The sequence below is a fragment of the Hyaena hyaena genome, unplaced genomic scaffold (genome assembly GCF_003009895.1).
Source record: "Hyaena hyaena isolate Hyena2069 unplaced genomic scaffold, ASM300989v1 scaffold_10, whole genome shotgun sequence".
In the NCBI taxonomy this organism is placed as follows: Eukaryota; Metazoa; Chordata; class Mammalia; order Carnivora; family Hyaenidae; genus Hyaena; species Hyaena hyaena.
The window spans coordinates 6,307,848-6,330,938 of NW_024080642.1; the positions used below are offsets into that span (position 1 = coordinate 6,307,848).

General features: G+C 48.5%; 1 protein-coding gene across 2 annotated transcripts in view; it reads left to right on the forward strand.

Annotated features, from left to right (window-relative positions):
• RPH3AL (rabphilin 3A like (without C2 domains)) overlaps positions 1–23,091 on the forward strand; it is a 118,160-nt gene that overhangs the window by 64,008 nt on the left and 31,061 nt on the right. The gene's annotated exons all lie outside the window — the stretch shown is intronic.

Here is a 23,091-nt window from a genome sequence, read left to right on the forward strand (position 1 = left end):
ATATTTAAGAGTCCTTTATGTTTTGTTCCCCTCCCTATTTTTATATTATTTTTGCTTCCCTTCCCTTATGTTCGTGTGTTTTGTATCTTAATTTCATCATATTAGTGAAGTCTTATGAAATTTGTCTTTCTCTAATTTCGCTTAGCGTAATAACCTTTAGTTCCATCCACGTAGTTGCAAATGGCAAGATTTTGTTATTTTTGATTGCCGAGTAATAGTCCATTGTGTGTGCGTATATACACACTACATATATATCCATTCATCTGTCGATGGACATTTGGGCTCTTACCATAATTTGGCTATTGCTGAAAGTGCTGCTATAAACATTGGGGTGCATGTGCCCCTTTGAATCAACATTTCTGGGGGCACCTGGATGGCTCGGTCGGTTAAGCGTCCAGCTTCGGCTTAGGTCACGATCTCGTGGTTCGCGGGTTCGAGCCCTGCCTCGGGCTCTGAGCTGACAGCTAGCTCAGAGCCTAGAGCCTGTTTCAGATTCTGTGTCTCCCTCTCTCTCTGACCCTCACCTGCTCATGCTGTCTCTATCTCTCTCTCTCTCAGAAATAAATAAAACATAAAAAAATTTTTTTTGAATCAGCATTTCTGTATCCTATGGATAAATACCTAGTAGTGTAATTGCTGGGTCGTACAGTAACTCTATTTTTAATTTTTTTGAGGAGCCTCCATACTGCTCTCCCAAGTGGCGGCACCGGTTTGCATCCCCACCAGCAGTGCAAAGTGCTCCCCTTTCTCCGCATCCTCTCCAACATCTGTTGTTGTCTGAGTTGTTGATGTTAGCCCTTCTGACAGGTGCGAGGTGGTTTCTCATTGTGGTTCTGATTTGTAGTTCCCTGATGATGAGTGGTGTTGAACATTTTTAATGTGCTGGTTGGCCATCTGGATATTTTCTTTGGAGAAGTGTCTATTCGTGTCTTTTGCCTGTTGCCTGTTGCTTCACTGGATTATTTGTTTCCTGGGTGTGGAGTTTGACCACGATACACACTTTGAATCTACGGATCCAGAAAACGTCTTCCGTTACAGGGCATTTTCAGCCAGCACTGCTGCCCTTGCACATTGCTATCCTACTAGCCCGTGTCTTCTCTTCTGGAAACCCTGTCGGACACATTATAGAGCCTCCGTCCATCCTCCAGTGGCTCCCAACTGCCCTTTCCTGTTTCTTTCCTGATCTTTCGGGGATATTTCCTGGGTAGAATGTTTAGTACCACCTTCCAGTCACTAAATCTTTGAGACTGTCTCTCAACTGTTGCTTTTGTGAGTTGTCTTCCGTAGTGGCAGCTTTCCCCGGGTGTTTTGGAATTTGGGTTTGTACGCTCGTCTTGAGTGGGAGTCCGTTTCTCCCCCTGCCCACCACCTCCGCCCAGCTCTCCTTGCCAAGGGATTTTGTTTCCTCCACCCACGTCCTGGGTCCCCCCAGCGCAGTGCGGAGCCAGGTGTCCTGGGGTAGTGACGGGCCGTGTGTCCCCAGTGAGGACGGGGATGACTGTGCCCAGAGCTGATCGTTACTGCCGTGGGCAGCGAGGCCGGGCTCTGGCTGTGTGGGTGCTGCTTCCGCCCTGCCTCGTATTCATATTCTTAGTCTGGGGCGAGGGGACAGTCTACTTTTTTCAGCCTCCTTCCCCAAGCGGGAAGTCCCTTCACCAATCCCACCTTCAGTGACTCTGGCTCTGGTGCCCCACCTCTCATGGGGCGCTTTTAGTCCCCGTACCCTGGAAGGCTAAGCTCCCGGCTGCCTCCACCTGCTTCTGGACCCAGAGTTCAGCGGGCCGTGCCTTCAGCCCCTGAAAACAGTAACTGTTTGGAGTGTCTGATCCATTGAGGTATATATATCTGATATATGTATATATCAGAAACTCCAAATATATATACATAAATGTGTAAATATGTGTATATACACACATATATGTCTTTTTAAAACATTTTTAAAACTTTTTTAAATATTTATTTTTGAGAGAGAGAGAATGAGTGGGGAAGGAACAGAGAGAGAGGGAGACACAGAATCCAAGGCAGGCTCCAGGCTCCAAGCTGTCAGTACAGAGGCTGACACGGGGCTTGAACTCATGAACTGCGAGTTCATGACCTGGGCTGAAGTCAGACGCTTGACGCTTAACGCTTAACTGACTGAGCCACCCAGACGCCCCTAAAAATTTTGTAATATTTATTTTTGAGAGAGAGAGAGATAGCATGAGTTGGGGAGGAGCAGAAAGAGAGAGGGACAGAGGATCTGAAGCAGGCTCTGTGCTGACAGATGTGAGCCCAGTGTGGGTACTCATGAACCATGAGATCACTACCTGAGCCGAAGTTGGACGCTTAACCGACTGAGCCACCCAGGCACCCCGATATATATGTATCTTCTTTTCAAACACAGATAAGTTTGCTTTTTGTTTGTAGAACATTTTCATCTTTCACTCCTGTGTTTTGGAACAGGGAAGGTACTCAAAATAGGAGCTAACATTCTGTCTTGTCTGGAGGTCCCTGCTTTCTCACCCTGAAATGGAGATGGTGACACCTATTTCCTAGAGGTGCTGTGGGAATTTAGCAAGGTTATTAAAGTATACAAAGTGCACAAGATGTCTGGCTTAGAATAGGTACTTTGTCATAATGAGAGGCCTCTCTCTCACCCAGCCAGAAATTCTCACTTTGAACCTGAGGTCCTTCCGGTGTCTTGGTGGGGGGCGGGTGGGGGGGGATCCCTTTTAAGATGCAGGTATCCACTGCTGAGAGCCAGAGAGAGAGGAGAGAGAGGAAATTCCTTCCAAGGGGGGCTGGTGGCAGGTACTTAGCAGGATGAAATGGTGGTCACAGAGGAGCTGTGGGAGACGGGGAGGAAGGAGCTGTCAGGCAGAAGGAGGTGGAAGACGAATTTAGCAAACCTAATGATTTAGCGGGGCGCTCCGCTCCGGAGGCAGCTGCCCCGTCCCGCCCCCCGCAGGTTGCCCTCACACTCCCCAGCCCTCCTGAGCTGCCACGTGCAGGGCCTACCGCAGGCCCGTCCTAATCTCCAGAGCGCGCTGGTGCCCAGGAAAGCCTGAAATAGCTTAGGATGAATTTTCTTATCTCTCCTAAGGCAAAGAATATAAGGCTGTGCATTATGCTATCAGTTTGTCCTTGAATTTCTAGAGGCCGATACAACTTAGTGAGAGGAGGACACATTCCTGGGATGCCTGGGTGGCTCAGTCGGTTAAGCGTCCAACCTCAGCTCGGGTCATGAGCTTGTGGTGGTTCGTGGGTTCGAGCCCCACCCTGGGCTCTGTGCTGACAGCTCAGAGCCTGGAGCCCGCTTTGGATTCTGTGTCTCCCTCTCTATTTGTCCCTCCCCGGCTCGCACTCTGTCTCTCTGACTCCCTCTCAAAAATAAATAAAAACATTAAAAAAAAAATGTCCACATTCCCTCTGTGCAGCACCAGGCCCACTGTGGACATTTAGGAGGTGTAGACGGCCGTGAAAGGGCACGTGTGGACGTGTCTGAGTACCTGTGTGGACCATACCCAGGTGCTGCATTTTCCTGCCTGTTTTGGGGTGTGAGAGTGACAGGGTAATTGGTTTCCTCATGCCTTTTTGTCTTAGAAAAATGATCTAATCACAACAAAGAGATAGCTAAATAGAAAGAGCATTTAAAATGTCATTTTAAGTGTCACAGAGAGCTGGTTCAGAGTCTGCGAGAAAATTTGGAGTCCTGTCCTGCAGCAAAGCCACATCCCGATGGAAGCCCTTGAATTTCATGATGGAAACTTTTACGCCGCTGTGCCCAAACACTCCTCTCCTTCTTCCCTTTTGACACTTGCCTTCTATCCTCTCTGGCGGTAATGTAAGGATTTTCTCTGGAGTGCGTGAAACGCGGGTTCTGTGTCCCTGGGGCCCTCAGGCTGGTGCCGCCGCCTGGTTTGTGAACTTCAGCCCTTCGTCTAATGCATCTCTTCACCCGAGCATTCAGCACATACCTTCTCATGGGACAGGGAGGCCACAAACACAGCAAAGTAAATTCTGCCACGTCACGGATGGTGAAAACGTGCTGAGGGTGAAGGGGAGGGGGCTGGGACTTTGGGGGTAGCTGCCATTTCATATGGGGGTCAGGGAAGGGCTCACTGATGAAAGGACACTTGAGTGGAGGTCTGCGGCACACCATGTGGCCATGTGGTTGGACCGCATGCCACGTCGAGGGTACAGTGAGTGCCAAGGTTTGAGGAACTGCAAGGAGATGAGTGGCTGGCTTTAGCCGGGGCTAGAAGAGGAGGCTGGAGACACGGCGGGTTAGACCATGCTGGTCCTTGTAGACCCTTGTAAGGACTTGGGCTTTTACTCAAGTGAAATGCAGAGCCCTTGAGGGGTCTTGAGTAGTGGAGGGACAGGACCTGAACCCTTTCCCTCTCTTTAAAGGCTGCTCTGGCTACTGTTTTGAGAATGGTGTACCACGATGTCAGAGCCAGGGTGATGGTCTTTCAGCTCTCGTATTCAACATTACCCCGGATATTTAAGTTCTTAACTGTTGTGATTCTTAGAAGTTTTCACTTTCCTAAATTTTTTTAAGGTTTATTTATTTATTTTGAGAGAGAGCAAGAGTGAACAGGAGCAGGGGAGGGGCAGAGGGAGAGAATCCCAAGCAGACTCTGCGCTGCCAGCACAGAGCCTGACGCAGGGCTCGAACTCACAAACTGCAAGCTTATGAACTGAGCTGAAACCAAGAGTCAGGTGCTTAACCAAATGAACCACCTAGGAGCCCTGAAGTTTTCACTTTTTTAAGCGTTACGTACATTGTACTCTTTTCTGATTTTGAAATTAAGATGAACCACTGACATTTACAAGGTATCAAAAAGCATAAAGAAATACACACACACCCGAAATCCATAATCTTGCCATCCAGAAACAATCACTGCTAACGTTTTGGCATGTTTTCTTCTGACCTTTTTTTTTTTTTATATATTATTAACCTATGTCCCAAAATTAGTAAGTAGTTTTCAGCATGATCAATAACTCGTTATAAACATTCTGTCATGTGTCTACTTCTACTAATTTAGGATGTCTAAGTTATTTTCTTTTTTTCTTCTTATTAACAACTGCACTATATATCTGTGCATAGCTCTTTGCCTACATTTAAAATTATACCCTCAGGTGGGACGCCTGGGTGGCTCAGTTGGTTAAGCCTCTGACTTTAGCTCAGGTCATGATCTCGCAGTTCATGAGTTCAAGCCCTACGTTGGACTCTGTGCTGACAGCTCAGAGGCTGGAGCCTGCTTCAGATTCTGTGTCTCCCTGTCTCTCTGCACCCTCCCACCCCCTGCTCACACTCTGTCTCTCTGTCTCTCAAAAAATAAATAAATGTTAAAAAAAGGTTTTTAAATTGTATCCTTAGAATGCATCCTTGGAAGACAAGAATAAACACCAGCATTTACATTCGCTCTTATACACCTTTGAGTTACTGCTTTTGATTTATCTCATAATTAGCTGGTGTGTCATTTTATGTAATCTTAAGTATGGGCACATGGATGGTATGTTTTCGGAGTCTTTTGTTATCTAATAATAGCCCTTGTCTTTATGCCATAAAGACAACTTGACTAATAATAGAATTGATCATACTCTTTCCCACTCACAGTTCTGCGGGTTGGCCCCGTTTTCTGCCAGCCACATGTGAAAAGAATCACCATGAGGGAGAGTCAGCAAATGTAACAACTAGGCGTGGTGTCCAGGAAACTAGAGATAATAGAGAAGCTAAAAGAGATATAAATATGGGGTGTTTTTCGTTAGTTAAGGAAAAGAGATAAGAGAAGGACTAGAAACCAAATTGAACAAACAGGACCTTTGAAGAAAGAATCAGCAACATTGATAAAGAACCACTGAACCATTTTCATTTCTAAAAATGAAAAATGTTATTAATAAATTTTAAAAGTCAATTGCACTATACTTCAGTAATTTTTTTAGAACAATAAACCTTGTCACTCCCATTAATGGCCATGTATGTTTCCTTGTTTTTTGCTTCTTAACCGACTGAGCCACCCAGGCGCCCCCGCCTTGTTTCTTGCTTCTTATTGATTGCTTTTTAATTTTTGATCCCTGGTGAAAACTCCCAACAGCCTAGAGCACTGAGTCCCTATTTCTACTGTACCAGCTGTCGTGAATATGATGTTTTTGTGACCACACAAAACTACAGTCCTTACCCAATTAGCCTTTTTTCAACTTGCTGCCTTTGCTCTCCGGACTCCCTGCCACCCCCACCCCCATCCCCACCCCCAGCTCCCACCCCCGTTTCCATTCCCTCTGCAAACAGCCACACTCTACAGTCACTTTCCTGATTTCCTTGTTGGCAAATTAATAGACTCTGACATGTGTTCAAGATCGAAAGAACCAGAAAGGGGGGATGAAAGAGCCCTGGGTAGACTGGTGAAATAGCACATCAGGCACCACTGGAGAACTCCAGGAAGGACATCGTGAGCCCGAAGACAGTTTCAGGGACTCTGGGACACAGCCTAGGCTACAAGCCCGCGGAGCCCGAGAAGGCAAAACTGAGAAAAAGAGAAGGCGGGATGACAGGATCCGATGCACAACAGTTTTCAAGGCAAACACAGAGGCATGGGGGAGAAGTCTGAAGCCAGACTTGGCTCGTTCGGTTCTTCTTTAAATAGCCTGGTGGTGTGTATATGTATATATTTGGAAATTAACATTTTTGTCTGGATACACTTAAGTCATTTTCATTGATTATTTTTCTAGACGAGGCATATCTGGATCCTCCATTCCAGAAAGGGCTTCAGTTATGTGTTTGCTTATTGCTTTGTTCCCAGCTCTTCTGGTTTTTTCTTAGGGGGTTGCGTTTCCATCCTGTCTTCTGTATTCACAGTCTTCTACCAAATCGTCTCCAACTCCTCCATTCTGGAAAATCTTAAAGCTTTCCTTCCATGTCACTGATTTGGGTTTTTTGGGGGGTTGTTGCTGTTTGTCTGACTGTGGTGGGTTCCTGCGTTTGTCTTTGTGCACGTGAATGTGCACTGTCCACCTTCCGGTGCTGTGAGCTCTGCGGACTAGGGCTGACCCCAGGCAGCACACACACTGCTCACAACCCCTTTCCTGTGTCCGGCTTTTGTTCCACGGAGGCGGCCCCATGACTCTCCTACGACCCGGCCTTGTGGCCAGCGGGACCAGGAAGGATGAAGTCTGCGGGCCCCATTTGGTTCCTGCCGCCGTCCCTGCTCCCACCGCTGAGCCTTCCTTACAGAAACGCACCTTTCCAGATGCAGTTCACCGTGACAGCTCCTTCCCACTCATACCTGGGTCTTTTCTGGGAGTCTGTCTCCCATCTACAGTGGCAGGGCTGGGGGAGTGAGGAGCTGCTGGGCAGTGCTAGCAACGCCCAGACATGCCGCCCCAGGAAGGCTGCCCGGGGCGCTTCGGACCCTGCCCCTGATCCCTACCAGGCAGGCAAGGCCCGGGTGGGCCACCATCCGCTTGCCATCCGGCCCACTCTGTTGTCGGAGGGGAGACCACCTGTGGGCTGACCGTCAGATCCCTCCTGTGCTGGTGTCCTGTGCCCTTTCTTCACGTGCTTTCCTGACTGCGTTAGTGCACGGTCAGCAGGGGCTGCGTGGGGACTTAACACATGATGTTGCACGCCGGAAATAATTTCACTTCTTGTTTAGCCTTTAATCCCAATTCATTTAAAAAACAAAAACAGAGTGACTCACTCAAAGTTGTACTGTAATCCATGGAAAAGTTAATTAGAATCTAAATTCCCCAGGATTCCAGAAACCATTCCTCGAGCCTCTTTGTAGAGGCTGTACCTTTGGGATGAGGAGCCTTCTTTGAGGCATTCTCTGAGGGGGCCAAGCCAGAAAGGGGAGAAGACCAATTTGTAAGCAATTGAAAGCTGATTAATACAATTAAAGTGTCCACTTTGCCTTCCCAGTTTCCCCGCATCCTGATTATAACTCAGCAGAGTCCGGGCTACACCAACACTTACTGTGTTTCCCGCAGTGCTTTGCATATAAAAGGTGCTCGGAAAACGTTTGCTGATTGAAGGAGACATTTGCAAAAAAGGAAAGCCGGTTCCCTGTTCAGATCACTTTAGACCCTTTTCCCAGCAGGGGGCTTCTGATTTCCCTGAAGATGCTGCACAGCCGCACAGCGGAGCCTGGCTGGGGCCCCACAGTGATGCCCGTGCATGCTGGGGCTCTGTGCTCATCTCTCAGCTCCTCCCTCCTATTTGTTGATTGACTGAAAAGAGGAATTTTTGAAGTAGGAAAGTAGCTTCCCATGGTGGTCTTTAAATCATCTCCAAATTGCCTAGCCTGGAGGGTGAGCAGTATGGCCCAGCTGGGCCGCTGGGGGGTGGGGTGGGGTGGGGGTCCAGCTCCGAGCAGGCCTACAGGAGGCCAGGAGAAGCAGGGGCCCCTTCACGGCAAGCCAGTGCCAGCCTCGCCCTGCAGCCCCGTGGCACCTGCCTGCCGGGCGGGCAGCCCACGCTCACTGCAAGCTGCCATCTGCCTCCCCATGCTGGTCCTCTCCTGGTCCTGCTGTTACTTGCAGTTTGGAGTTTTGCTGTGAGCAGCTTTGCCAGAGGGCTCCTCCGGAGGCCCATGAGTGTGCTCAGGAGTGGGTGGCTGGCACCGGAGCAAGCAGGCGGGTGGCTGCCAGAGCGCCCCGCCATCTGTGTCTGGCTCTGGGCTGCTGTCACGGCGTCCCTGGGGGACCCGGACAGTCACACTTCCTCCGTGTGTTGGTCACCTCCCACACTCCAGGCTCCTGGCCTCCCACACATGTGGAAGTGGCAGGGGAATCGGATGGTGGGGCCCTCCAGCTCGCCTTCCACCAGTGGGGGTGGGCAGAGTAGTCTCCCACCCACTTCCCTGCCCCTTACTTGGGGTGCCTACCCTGCGCCTGTGTCTGTGCACTGGAGAAAGAACTTTCCTCTCTGAGATGCTGCCCAGTACCAGAGGACTTCCTCACCACTGGGCTCCAGTCCACTGGGCCAGTGGTCCTGCCCGTGCACATCAAAGGAATCCAGCGTGGCGTTGGGTGGTGGGTGTTAACCAAGCACCCACTATGGACCAGACAGCGAATATCTATCACCGTCCTCTCAGGAGCGCAGTGAACTACTCATTATTGTCCTTATGTGACAGATGGGGAAACTGAGGCTCGGGAAAGGAATTCACTTGCCCAGAAACACCAGGTGGTAATTGATGGAGCTGGGTGTGTCTGCCTCTAGAACTTTAAACAACTCTACTTTCTGTTCATTCATTCATTCAGTAGAGTATTCTACTGAATATTCAATTCACTCATTGATTATTTACTATGTGCCAGGCACTATTTTAGGCCCTTGGAAAATAGCAATGAACAGAACAGCCAAATACCTCTACCTTGAGTTTACCTTCTAGCAGGGGCAGGAGGAGGAGAGAGGGAACAGACAATAAACATGACCAAACTAATCAATAAGCAAATCATATAGGATGTCAGATTCTGAATGGGGAAAAGAGTATAGAACAGGGCAGAGGAATCAGGAGTGTTGGGTGCAGGGTGGGGAGGGAGGCTCCAGGGTTAAAAGGAGACCAGTCACCACATCACATTGCTAGTTAGGATGACTGATATTTAAAAAGCAGAATATAATAAGTGTTGTTGAGGATGTAGAGGGAGTTGAACCTTGCGCATTGCTGGGGGGAGCGTACAGTCGTGCAGCCACTATGGAAAACAATATGGCAGTAGCTCCGCGAATTAATGATCTATCAATTCTACTTCTGGGTCTGTCTCCTAAAGAATTGGAAGCAGGGACTCAAACAGACATTGCACATCAGTGTTCATCGTGGCATTATTCACATCAGCCTAAAGGTGGAAACAACCCAAGTGTCTACTGTTGGATGAATGAATTAACAAAATGTTGTATTTTCCGGTTATTATTCATATTATTCAGTCTTAAAAAGACATGGATGGGGTGCCTGGGTGTCTCTGTCAGTTGAGCATCTGACTTTTTTTTTTCTTAAATAGTTTATTGTCAAGTTGGTTTCCGTATAACACCCAGTGCTCATCCCCACAAGTGCCCTCCCCCATGCCCATCACCCCCCTTCCCCTCTTCCCAACCCCCGTCAGCCCTCAGTTTGTTCTCAGCATTCAAGAGTCTCTCATGGTTTGAGCATCTGACTCTTGATCTCGGCTCAGGTCTTCATCTTAGGGTCATGAGCTCAAGCCCCATGTTGGGCCTCATGCTGGGCATGAAGCCTGCTATAAAAGGCGGGGGGGGGGGGGTGGAAATTCTGTTACACATTACAACATGGAAGAAGCTTGAGGATTAGGCTAAATAATAAGCTAGACACGAAAGGACAAACATTGTAGGATCCCACTTACGTGCGGCCCCTAGAATAGTCAGATCATAGAAAGTAGAATGATGGCTGCCAGGGGCTGCAGGTGGGGGCGGGAGATTATTCGTTAACGGGCACACAGTTTCGGTTTGTGAGGATGAACAAGGTCTACAGATGGTGTAGCAGTAGCACAATAATGTGAGTGTACGGATGGCCCCGGACTGTACAGCTAAAGATGGGTAGAATGATGAGCTTTATATTATGCATATTTTACCACAGTTTAAAAGCGGGGTGTGGAGACTGGCCAGGGTGGACCTCTGAGAAGAGGAGGTGTGAGCAGAGGCCTAGAGAGGGTATAGCAGGGAGGCCAGTGGCTCCCTCGGAGAGGAGCTGTCCAGGATGGGGACACACAGTGCCGTCGTGTTCACAGAGCAGCACAGAGCCGAGGTCCTTCCACGTTCAAGGTCCTGGGTTCCCTTGAGGCAGGGGCAGGAGGCTCTTTGGCCGTAGGGACTAGGGAGATGGGTTGACATGGCCCGATATGAGGCCCTACCAGGAACACGGCCCACGGCTCCTAGTGTTTGGCTCGGCCGCACCACTGGGTGCCCCCCACTTACTCAGCCACCCTAGGATGCTCAGCAGTCTGTGGGGTTAGGGACTCTGTGATCTGTGTGACCGATCCTGAGTATGACAAGGTGCAGAACCACTTCGCTGTCCCTGTGGATGCATTGGTATAATAATGTCATGACACCACAACCCAGCTCACCCCACCCCGCCCCTCCCATGTGGGGCCTCTGTGACCTGGTTTTCCCTGCTATGATACCCTCTGTGTGTCCCAGGGAGGTGAGCAAAGAGCTGGGAGAAAGCATATAATTTGGTCATTTTCCTGCATTGATTTGAATAAAAATTTGGATAATCAGATTTTCCTGCCCGTTTTCCAGATGCCAGATGACATTGGCAGACACAGTTGTGCCCTTCCCCCCCACCAGCTGCCTTGCAGATGGAGACTAGGGAGTAGAGTGCGACTCCATCCCTCAGGAAGTATTTATTAAGCTCCTAGACGGTGCCCAGCCCTGGAAAAACACATCCATCTCCTCTTCTAAGGAAATAACTCAAGACACATGACCTACTACTACAGTACCAGAAAATCTCTCTTATTTAAAAAAAAAAAAAAAAAAGGAAGCAGAAAACAGCTTGTTTTTTTAAGGGATCCTCCTCTGGGCCAGGCATGGGGCTGTGTCTCCATTTTCCACCCCAGGGGAAGCTCTGGGACCTTAAGTAAAAGTCTAAGGTGCCACAGCAAGGGCATGCAGAGCTGGGATTTGAACCCGGGCTGTCTGATAGGCTCTTGCCACTAGACCAGCTTCCCGCTCCCGATTTTCTACCAAACCTTGTGACCCCCACTCTGAAGAATAGGCCCTCACCCCTTCCTAATCCAGGACAGCTCGAGGGCTAGAGGAAGACAGGATGGGTGAATAGAAGTGGCCCTCAGCCTCCCTCTCCTTTGTGCCAAAGTAGTCCTCCCCCTGCTCTGGGGGGCTCCTGGCTCCCTGACCCCCTTCTACTTGTTTGACTTTGTAAGCCATTACATCCCAGGCTGGGCTAATGCACCCATGACGAAGCCCCTCCTGGCCCTGACCGTTTTCTAATAAGAGTTGGTATCTCTGGACCTAGCTTTGGGTCCCAGCACCTGGTTGTCCCCCTGGCCCTTGAACTTTGCCTGCTGCTCCCTATCTACAAACTAAATCAAGTGGCCCCTTCAGTAAGAGTCCGGCTGGCTCATCTCCACACTGCACCTGTCACCTCATGAGTGTCATCTCCTACACACGATGCTCGACCTCACACCCTACTCCTAGCCGTACAGCCTGGAGGAACTCTCACAAGGCTCCCCAGGAGACATGACCAAGAGTGCAGATAGCAGCATTTTTTGTAACAGCAAAAAAACCTGGGTACAAGCCACATGGTCTTTCACGGTACAACGGATAGGTAAGTCATGGCTGTGGAATAATATATAGCAGTGAAAAAAGAACTATACCTAAAGGTATCACAGAGTGAATTAAAAACACAAGGAGCAAGGCGCCTGGGTGGCCCAGTCAGTTCAGTGTCTGGCTCAGGTCATGATCTCACAGTTCATGAGTTTGAGTCCCTCGTCAGGCTCTGTGCCAACAGCTTGGAGCCTGGAGCCTGATTTGGATTCTGTGTCTCCCTCTCTTTGTGCCCCTTCCCCCCCAAATAAATGAACATTAAAATTTTATTTATTTATTTTTAAATTTACACCCAAGTTAGTTAGCATATGTTGCAACAATGATTTCAGGAGTAGAAATGCCCCTTACCCATTTAGCCCTTTCCTGCCCACAACCCCGCCCCCCCCAGCAACCCTCTGTTTGTTCTCCATATTTAAGAGTCTCTTATGTTTTGTCCCCCTCCCTGTTTTCATATTATTTTTGCTTCCCTTCCCTTATGTTCATCTGTTTTGTATCTTAAGTTCCTCATGAGTGAAGTCATATATTTGTCTTTCTCTGACTGACTAATTTCACTTAGCATAATACACTCTAGTTCCATCCATGTAATTGCAAATGGCAAGATTTCATTCTTTTCGATTGCTGAGTAATACTCCATTGTATATATACCACATCTTCTTTATCCGTTCATCCATTGATGGACATTTGGGCTTGTTCCATACTTTGGCTATTGTTGATAGCACTGCTGTAAACATTGGGGTCCATGAGCCCCTTTGAAACAGCACACCTGAGGGGCGCCTGGTTGGCTCAGTTGGTTAAGCATCTGACTTCGGCTCAGGTCATGATCTCGCAGTTCGTGGGTTCAAGCCCTGCGTCGGGCTCTGTGATGAGCCTGGAGTCTGTTTCAGATTCTGTGTCTCACTCTCTCTCTGACCCTCCCTTGCTCTCTCTCTCTCTTTCTCTCTCTCTCTCTCTCTCTCTCTCAGAAATAAATAAAACATTAAAAATTTTTAAAAAAGCAAAAAGAAACAGCACACCTGTTTTCCTTGGATAAATACCTACTAGTGCAATTGCTGGGTCATAGGGTAGTTCTATTTTTAATTTTGGGGGGAATCTCCTTACTGTTTTCCAGAGCAGCCACACCAATTTGCATACGCATCAGCAGTGCAAAAGGATTTCTCTTTCTCTGCATCCTCACCAACATCTGTTGTTGCCTGAGTTATTCATGTTAGCCATTCTGACAGGTGTGAGGTGGTATCTCATTGCAGTTTTGATTTGTATTTCCCTGATGATGAGTGACGTTGAGCATTTTTTCATTTGTCGGTGGCCATCTGCGTGTCTTCTTTGGAGAAGTGTCTATTCATGTCTTTTTCCCATTCACTGGACTATTTGTTTTTTGGGTGTTGAGTTTGACAAGTTCTTTAAAGATTTTGGATACTAATCCTTTATCTGATATGTCATTTGCAAATATCAACCAACCATTCTGTTGGTTGCCTTTTAGTTTTGCTGATTGTTTTCTTCACCGTGCAGAAGCTTCTTATTTTGATGAGGTCTCAATAGTTCATCTTTGCTTCTGTTTCCCTTGCCTCCAGAGACATGTTGAGTAAGAAGTTGCTGCGGCCAAGGTCAAAAAGATTTTTGCCTGCTTTCTCCTCGAGAATTTTGATGGCTTCCTGTCTTACATCTAGATCTTTCATCCATTTTGAGTTTATTTTTGTGTGTGATGTAAGAAAGTGGTCTAGGTTCGTTTTTAGGCATGTCGCTGTCCCGTTTCCCCTGCACCATTTGCTGAAGAGACTGTCTTTATTCCATTGGATACTCTTTCCTGCTTTGTCAAAGATTAGTTGGCCATACGATTGTGGGTCCATTTCTGGGTTCTCTATTCTGTTCCATTGATCTGAGTGTCTGCTTTTGTGCCGGTACCATACTGTCTTGATGATTACTGCTTTGTAATACAGCTTAAAGTCCAAGATTGTGATGCCTCTGGCTTTGGTTTTCTTTTTCAAGCTTGCTTTGGGCTGTTTGGGGTCTTTTTTAGTTCCATACAAATTTTAGGGTTGTTTGTTCTAGCTCTGTGAATAAACAGAGTGTTATTTTGATAGGGATTGCAAAAAAAATTTTTTCTGAAAACACAGTAAGCAAAAGGGGAAAAAAAGCTAGTCACCAAAGAATATACAGTGATTCAAGAAAATGATGTTCAAAAACAGGTAGTAGTAAATATTTACTTTTTGGAAATGCACACATAAATGTTTTGTTTTGGTTTAAATAGGAAAGCAAGGGGTTATTTAACACAAGATTCCCAATGGTGACGTCTGGAAGACAAGGAGGGCTTATAGAGGCTTCTCAGATTAGGTAATATTTCATTTCTCCACAAATTCACAGATGTTTACTTGACTGTGCTTCTTTGGTTTGGTTTGGTTTGGTTTGAGAGAGAGAGAGAGAGAGTGGGTGTGCATACAGGCAGGGGAGAGGGCCAGAGGGAGTGAGAGAATCTTAAGCAGGTTCCACGCCCATCTTGGAGCCCTATATGGGACTCCATCCCACAACTATGAGATCATGACCTGAGCTGAAATCAAGAGTTGGATGCTTAACCAACTGAGCCATCCAGGCACCCCAACTATGGTTCTTTGAAATGTACTGTGTTTTCATGTACTTTCGTATTCTCGTATGCATGCTGGATTTCACAGGCACACACCTTAGAGATAACAAGGAATCACTAAAATCAGACCCGGGAAAGCTTGAATCAGTGGTAGGAACAGAAACTTCAAAAATCTCCCAGAATGCCGGTAGAGAGTGGGCTGGGGGTGGGGGGAGGGGATGAGCTAAAAACTAGAAGAGAAACAATGGTGAATCTGGAAGCCAGACAAGGCAACGGAACCTGAGAATTATAGGTTTTCCCCCCAAGAAGGAACAAGACCAATTGGAAATGAAGCAATAATCCAACCCATAACCCAGGAAAGCATTCCTACGAGGCCCATGAGTCCTGCTGGGTAGCGGTCAGCCCAGAAATGGTTTAATGTTGGCTTTGGAACATGATTCTGAGACTGTGTTTAAACATAGACATGTTTGTTGTTCTGGGAATTGAATCAAAATCACAAAGGTCCTCTGAAAAGACCTGGCTGGGTATAATTGGCCTGTCCAGCTTTCTGATTCCAGCTCTATTCATTTCCTGTGGATAGCCCACTCCATCTGGGGACAGAGGCGGGCGTCACAGCCAAGCACCACCGTAACACGTTTGCCCTCTCAAATCTGTCTTGGAACAGGGGAGGTAGCTAAATATTTGGGATTCAAAGCGATTTCATGCTGCATGCAAATGAAGAGTAAGAGGAGGCCAGCTGCAGTGTTGACAACTCAGGTCATTAAGAACAGGGGCATCATTAGCCTGCACGGATCTGTTGAGTTTGTGAGACCATTCAGAATGGGGGAAAAGGTGGCCCATGGGACCCAAGGGAGAGGGAAGACAGGGGTGCCTGTTCTCACCGGCTTGCAGGGGCCTTTCCACATCACAGGTAATGGGGGAGGCTTAGGCAGTGAGGAAGGGGTGAGGCACACAGCCCCACTGCCCTCCGAAGCTGCCAGACACTCCTCACCGGTAATTGTGCGGAAGCCTTTCAGGAGCGAGCCCCTCGCCAGGGGTTAATGGAAGCCAAAGCATTTCTTTTGCTTCTGAAATAATCTAACCAAGGTGTTTAAATTATCTGTCAAGAAAACAGATAGCACCCTCAGACTATTTCTTCTTGCTGCATTTTTTCCCTGTTCTACCATGCTGGCAATCGCTCGCCTCCCCAACTGACCCGGTTACTCAAAACCCACTAGAAATGAAAAGAAAAGCCGCAAGGGCTCCCTGGGCCAAGGGCAGAGCTGCCTGCGGTGGGGCTGGAGGCCCGGGGGGTGGGGGGGGTGTGGAGGGGGAGCTCTGGCTCTGCCCGGGCTTAGTTTCCAGTCTCCACAGACCTGGCCCCTGTGTGGGGAGCCAGCCAGCCTTCAGCAGGACCCTGGAAGCTGGCTTTCCAGGCAGGAGGAGCTGGGGCCTAGAGGATGGGGAGGGGGCTTCCTCCCTGGCTCGCCAACACACACACACACACACACACACACACACACACACACACACACACACACTTACACTTCTGGAGGTTTTAAAGTATTATCTTTTAAAATGCAAATATGCAAAGGTCTCTCTTAGCTTTCTGCTAACCCCTCCGGTGTGGGGGAGGTGGGGGGCCCGGGATGGGGGTGGGGGAGCCTTGCCCTGCCACCCGGTGCCTCTCAGAGCCCTTTGTGGGCTCGGGATTGCTTACTCATGCTCCACACCGCAGACTGAGGGTTTCTCCCCAGGCGCTGGGGGGATGGATGGAGGGAAGCCACACAGAATAGCTCCCGAAGGCGGAGCAAGAACTCACCATGGTAGAGAAACAGAGGACCTCGGCCTGGTGGGGGTGTCTGCCCCTCGTTTGCAAAATCCTTGGATCTTTTCTTTCCTTCCCTCAGTCTTAACAAGTAGGAGGTGCTGAAGAAATGTTATTTGAATGAATTAATATCTCCTTACTCCCTCTTCAGAGGCTGGCTGTAAGCTGCTGTTTCTGAGGTGGGGAAGCCAGCAATGGGCAAAGATGGCTGCCCTACATTTAATTCCTACCAAAAGAAAAGAACGGCAAGAACAAGTAGAAAAGTTTGTTTGTTTGTTTTAAGTTTATTTATTGAGAGAGAGAGAGAGAGAATGAATCCCAAGCAGGCCCTGCACTGCCAGCACAGAACGTGATGTGGGGCTTGAACTCACAATGAAATCATGACCTGAGCTGAAATCAAGCATCAGACACTTAACTGACTGAGCCACCCAGGTGTCCCACCCCTCCGGGACACCTGTTAATCCATCTGTTGATCAAATAAACTCTACTTTTGGGCAATTTTTTAGGAAGACTGGATTCATCTGTTTTCTTTTTTCTTCTCTCTCTCTCTCTTTTTTTTTTTTTTTTTTTTTGCTGATTTGGTCCACAGTACTTTTTTCTAGATGAGAATCAAGGCCATTTTCCTGATTTCAGAGGCAAGTAGAGATTGTGGCTCTAGGCATTCAGGCTGACAGCCTTCCTGGGCAGCCTCTGTGTGGGAAGGGGCCCTGTGACCTGCTCCCTGCTCCCACTCGCTGCTCATGATGAACAAAGGCACTCCGTCAGATCCATGCCACAGTCCCACACACAGGGCTGAGTCTCCTCCCTCCTGGAGCAGGGCAGCAGGTAATCAAGCCGTTAGCCACAACTTTCAGACAGGATGGTCCCAATCTGGTTTGAGCCACAGCATTCCCTGCACGAACTAGAACTAAGAACGACTGTGTTCTTTGCATTAGCACATCTCATGTCACCTCGCCTTGCTCAGTACCAGCTCACCACCCTTGGCTGTAATTAGCACTTTTCATGCTCAGCCTGTCGCCACGGACACCTGGTGGCGGGTCCTGCCCAGCAGTGTGAGAGGGCAGCCTCCCTCCAGCAGCACCATGCTCCGGGCACTTCCTGTTTCATGGGGGCCCCAGCTCTACCTGCCTTTTGCCTGGAAGTCCTAGTTCCCAGGGAAAAACTGCCCGAGTTTTTCCCATTGTCAAAATTCTGACTCCTGGACATGCGGTGGGTACCGTGACAGCCGGGGGGGAGCATGGCTTTCTTCAGGGATAGAAATCTCAGCATCGTCAACTCGTGCAGGTGTTCTTAAGCTAACCATAACTTGGTTCTTTTCCTCTCTTGCTCTACTGCAAAATTTTTAATTACTGCCTTCCTTTCCTTTCCCAAGCTACCAGTTTTTCCCTCTTAAGTCACACCCAGGGTCAGTACGCCAGCCATAGATTGCCCGACTCCGCACGAATCCACCTGCCACACACCCAGGAGTTTAATAACATTGACATCCATTTACCAACCTGTTATCCTTCGATCTTAATCAAAGTGACATGTGTAGTCAGGAAAATTCACTCATTTTGAAGAGCTCCCGCTGGAGAAGGGCAGGCGCCTGCCCAGCCTCTCCCTCACCAGGCGCACCCTGTGTAGACCACCTGTTGTATGTAGTTCACATGCTCACTGCTGCCTTGACTTCCTCCATGTGAGAACTTTGGACACTCTCCACTGACTGCATGCTCTGAAGGGTGATGAGCTGGCCGACCAGGGCCACTCTGATTCCCCCTACTCCCACTTTTTGATGCTTTTATTATTTGTAACTGAAAATGTGTTGGGAGTTTGATAAAATTTCTAACCTTATATAATATTTGCCTCTTCCTTCTTCCATCAACCTCCTGTGTGAGTTGTGGGCATAAATGCCCCTGTTCTTCCCTCCCCTGCACCCCCTCCTTCCTTTTCTAGACAATTCCTTTACTAATTAGGTTGCCAGAATTGTACATTTAGATTGTTCTTTAGGGGCGCCTGGGTGGCTCAGTCAGTTAAGCATCCAGCTTTGGCTCAGGTCATGATCTCACAGTTCCTGAATTCAAGCCCCACACTGGGCTCTCTGCTGTCAGCTCAGAGCCTGCTTGGGATCCTCTGTCCCCCTTCCTCTCTGCCCCTCCCCCTCTCATGCTCATGCTCTCACTCTCTCAAAAATAAACATTAAAAAAAATATATAAAATAGACCTGATGGTTATACATGTTGCATAGGATGTTTGTGAGAGTTAATTTATTGTATATAAAATTCTTTTTTTTTTAAATGTTTTATTTATTTCTAGGAGAGAGAGAGAGAGAGACAGCATGAGCAGGTGAGGGTCAGAGAGAGAGGGAGTCACAGACTGAAACAGTCTCCAGGCTCTGAGCTGGCAGTCAGCACAGAGCCCGACGCGGGGCTCGAACCCACGAACCGCAAGATCATGGCCTAAGCGAAAGTCGTAAAATTCTTAGAATGGTGCCTGACACATACAAAGTGCTCAATAATAATCAGAGATTTGGAGGCGCCTGTGTGGCTCAGTTGGTTGAGCGTCTAACTTCAGCTCAGGTCATGATCTCATGATTTGTGAGTTCGAGCCCCATGTCTCTCTTTCTCTGTCTCTCAAAAATAAATAAACGTTAAAATTTTTTAAGAAATAATTGTTGGGAATTTAAATTTTTAATTTTTTGTAAACACCTCAGTGTCAAATGATATGTGAAGATCACATTTTGATAACTGCCTGATCCCTGTATCGCCCAAGTGAAAATGTTCCAAATATCATGACCAAATGAACTCCTTTTTAACTTTTCATTTCTTTTTTTTTTTTTTTTTTTTTTTTTAGCATTATTTATTTTTGAGAAATCATGAGCAGGGGAGGGGCAGACAGGGGGAGATACAGAATCCGAAGCAGGCTCCAGGCTCTGAGCTGTCCGCACAGAGCCCCACACAGGGCTTGAACCCATGAACTATGAGATCGTGAGCTGAGCCAAAATTGGACCGATTGAGCCACCCAGGTGCCCCTTAACTTTTCATTTCTATGTCATATCTTAAATTTACCAAGTATTTGTGGACTATGACTTTCTGGTATGATTTTTAATTTTCCCTCAAGTTTTTTTAATTGATTTTTTCTTCTCAGTGACAAAAGAATAGTGAAACTTTATGTCCTTTTATGCAGCTCCTTGATTTTATCTTCTCTTGCGCACAGCCTTCTCTTTCCCTGTCAGAAACCCCTCTCAGACCCTTTTCTGTCCCCAGCCCACGCTAGTTACTGAGAGCCAGCTTCATGGGATTTCCCTTCCAGTGCCCCCGAGTTGGAAACTCTTTCTAGAATCCCATGTGTTCCTCTTCCTTGTTTTTCACCTGTGTTTTGCTGGAGCCCATCCTTACATAACCTCTTTAAAAAGGATTGGCCAGGGAAATTGGAGTCCTTCCAAGTCTAAAAATGTCTTCTCTATTCTGCCCTCACATTTGATTGATAGTTTGACTGACAGAACTCTAGATGCGTAGTCTTTTAGCATCCAGTTGTTGCCGATGAGAAGTCTGATGCTGTTCTGATTCTGTTGTCCTTGTAGGCCTATTTTTTGTTCTTTCTGGAAGCTTCTAGGATCTTCCTTTCATACTTGTAACTAAATGATTTTATGAGTATATGTCTATAGCTTTTTTGTTTTTCATTTTTCCTGCTTTATATTCAATAAGAATCTTTTCATCTGAAGACTCATGTCCTTCTTCAGCTCCAGGACATTTTTTCTATTTCTCTCTTTTTCTGGGGAATCCCTTCAAATTGAACATTTTTGTCTCTTAATATTTCTTTTATATTTTTCTGTTTCTTTTGTGCTCCACATTCCAAATTCCCTCATTTTTATCTTTTAGATTTCAATTTACATTTTATATGTCTGCATTGTATTTTTTGTTTTTGGTGAGTTTTTTTAATGTTTCTTTATTTTTCAGAGAGACGGGGTGGGGGGACGGGGGGGAGAGGAGCACAGGAGGGGGTTTCCTGCTCACGGGCTTGGAAGCTGGAAGTCAAAGTGCCGGCAAGGTCCTGGTGAGAGCGCTCCTCCGGGCTTGCACACGGCCGCCACCTCTCTGTCCTCACACGGAGGAGAGAGAAGCAAGCTCTCCTGTGTCCCTTCGAGAGACACCCATCTCATTATGTGGGGCCCTCCTTTATGGCTGCATCTAACCCTACTGACCTCCCAAAGGCCCATCTCCAAACATCGTTACCCAGGGCTCCAACACACGAATGGGGGCCTGGGGCACGAGTGCGGCCACGCCTCCCTCTAAGCCCATGCTTCTCCTCAGTAACCTGAGTTATATAAAGCCTTGAAATCGGACGAGTCCAGTAGTCTCTGCAGACAGACAACTGTGCTGTCCTGTGTTGGGGCCCCATGTGAATCCTGTCATTATGGAGTTTTTGAGCTTTCGATCTGGCACGGGAAACAGACATGAACAGGCAGTCTTCACTGTGTGTGCCTTGCAGTGGGAGACCTGCATGGTTCCGTAGAAGCTTCTGGATAAAAGTAATTTCCTAAAGGCTGGATTTCCTTGTCCTAGCCCAGGGAGGGAAGAAGGAACAGCATGTCCAAAGGCCTGGAAGCAAGAGACAACTTGGTGTGGTCAGGGAGTTGAGGGTGGCTGCATCTGGCAGACCCTGCGTGTGGGAGAGGATGCAAGAGGGGAGGCTGGTGAGGGAGGCGGGGGCTGGCAGAGCCCTGGGGTCTTGTCGGCCACGCTGTGGAACTTAGCTTAGGTGATGGAGCTCCTGGGAGGCTGACACTCCATGAGTGTGCGTATGGGGGTGTGTTCGGGTAACGGGTTGGAGAAGGCCGTGTGACCTCTCTGCCAGGTGGGTTGACCTTTTAGGAGACCCTTTTTAAAATGACCAAAGCAGGGGCGCCTGGGTGGCTCGGTTGGCTAAGCATCCGACTTTGGCTTGGTCATGAGCTCACAGTTCGTGAGATCGAGTCCCACGTCAGTCTCTGTGCTGACACTGCAGAGCCTACTTGGGATTCTCCCTCTCCCTCTCTCTCTGCCCCTCCCTTACTCGCTCTCTCATTCTTTCTCTTTCAAAAAAAATAAACAAGCTTTTTTTAAAAAAACACAAATAAAAATAAAATGACCAAAGTGTAAGCAAAAAGACCTCTCTTCTGCAAGAAGACAGGCCACATCCTGTGGCTTGTCAAGCCTGGGCCAGCCTGGAGCGTGTTAAGCAGGTAGAGCACAATGTCCCTGAAGACAGAGTCCCAAGTTCTGTCCCCTGAGAATGATGTCTTTGCTTTACCTTCTTCGCTCGTTCCTTTACTCTGTCAGCCAGCAGCATTCTCACCATGCGCAGGCTCCTCACTGGGCCCTGGGACTGGGGGGGGACGGGAGGGGGGAGGCGAGGGGGCGTGGCTCGGGCACATTGCCCTTGGCCTCACAGCTTCCTGGCTGGGTGGGATGCAGGGGCCTCCGGGAGCGCGGCAGAGGGGCTCTGGTTCTGCACGAGGTGGCACAGAAGGCCTCCTGTGGGCAGTGTCACTGCCTGGTGGAGGACAAGGATGAAGGACACCTCAGAGGGCAGGCACAGCGCGTGCAAGGGCCACAGACTATACCCCTGCTCCGATCCAGGTGTGGACGCCTCCCCTGAATTCATGCAGGTTCACTCCCTGCACCGAGACGGGGAGAGGTGGTAACATGTGGACGGGGTGGAGTCAGGGGCAGGGACAGCGGTCTCGGTCTCAGAAGGCGTCCCCTGACCCATCCTCCCCCGTGGCCTCCTCTTTCCAACAGGGCTTGGCAGTCACCACCTTGTCCAGCCACAGCCACTTAGGCAATGCCAGTGATTAGCGATTGTTATCATGGTAATTAAAATTCCCTGGGAACAGCTTGGCCAATATCCATCAGTATCTGCAGTTAGGGCGGCGTGAGCTGCAATCCTAATGGAAACCTCGAAGCAGAGCACAAAGTAGTGAGTGCCACGGGGAGGATTGAGTGCCACCGACCACCCCTGCAAGGGCCACAGCGGCCATGTGGGCCTTTTCTTATTAAACGGCATTTTCAAGGCTGGCTGCTTTGCCGGCCTTATCACAGCAAACCACACATGGGGAACAGAGTGGGGCTTTGCAGAATCCCAGGGCTCTCTAGAAAGTGCAGGTTTTCCAATTTGTGGAGGGCTTTTCCCGCTACCATTCTTGGGGAGGGTGTCAGCGGGGCCAGGCAGCGGGCGTCAGGCCTGGATGCACAGAGCAGGATCACAGGATTAAAAGCTACTGGGGTACGTTTTGCAGGGTGGGGGCAGGCAGAGAGGCGAAAGAAGCTCTGAAGATATGCAGGGATTGGCATGGGGGTGGGAGGGCGGCAGCTCGGAAGTCAGCCCAGCCGGGCTCCCTCACCCCTCGCCTCAGTGGTCCTGCTCTCCTGTGTGGAAGGCGCTTTCCCAAATAGTGTGTTCCATGCACCCCTGCCCA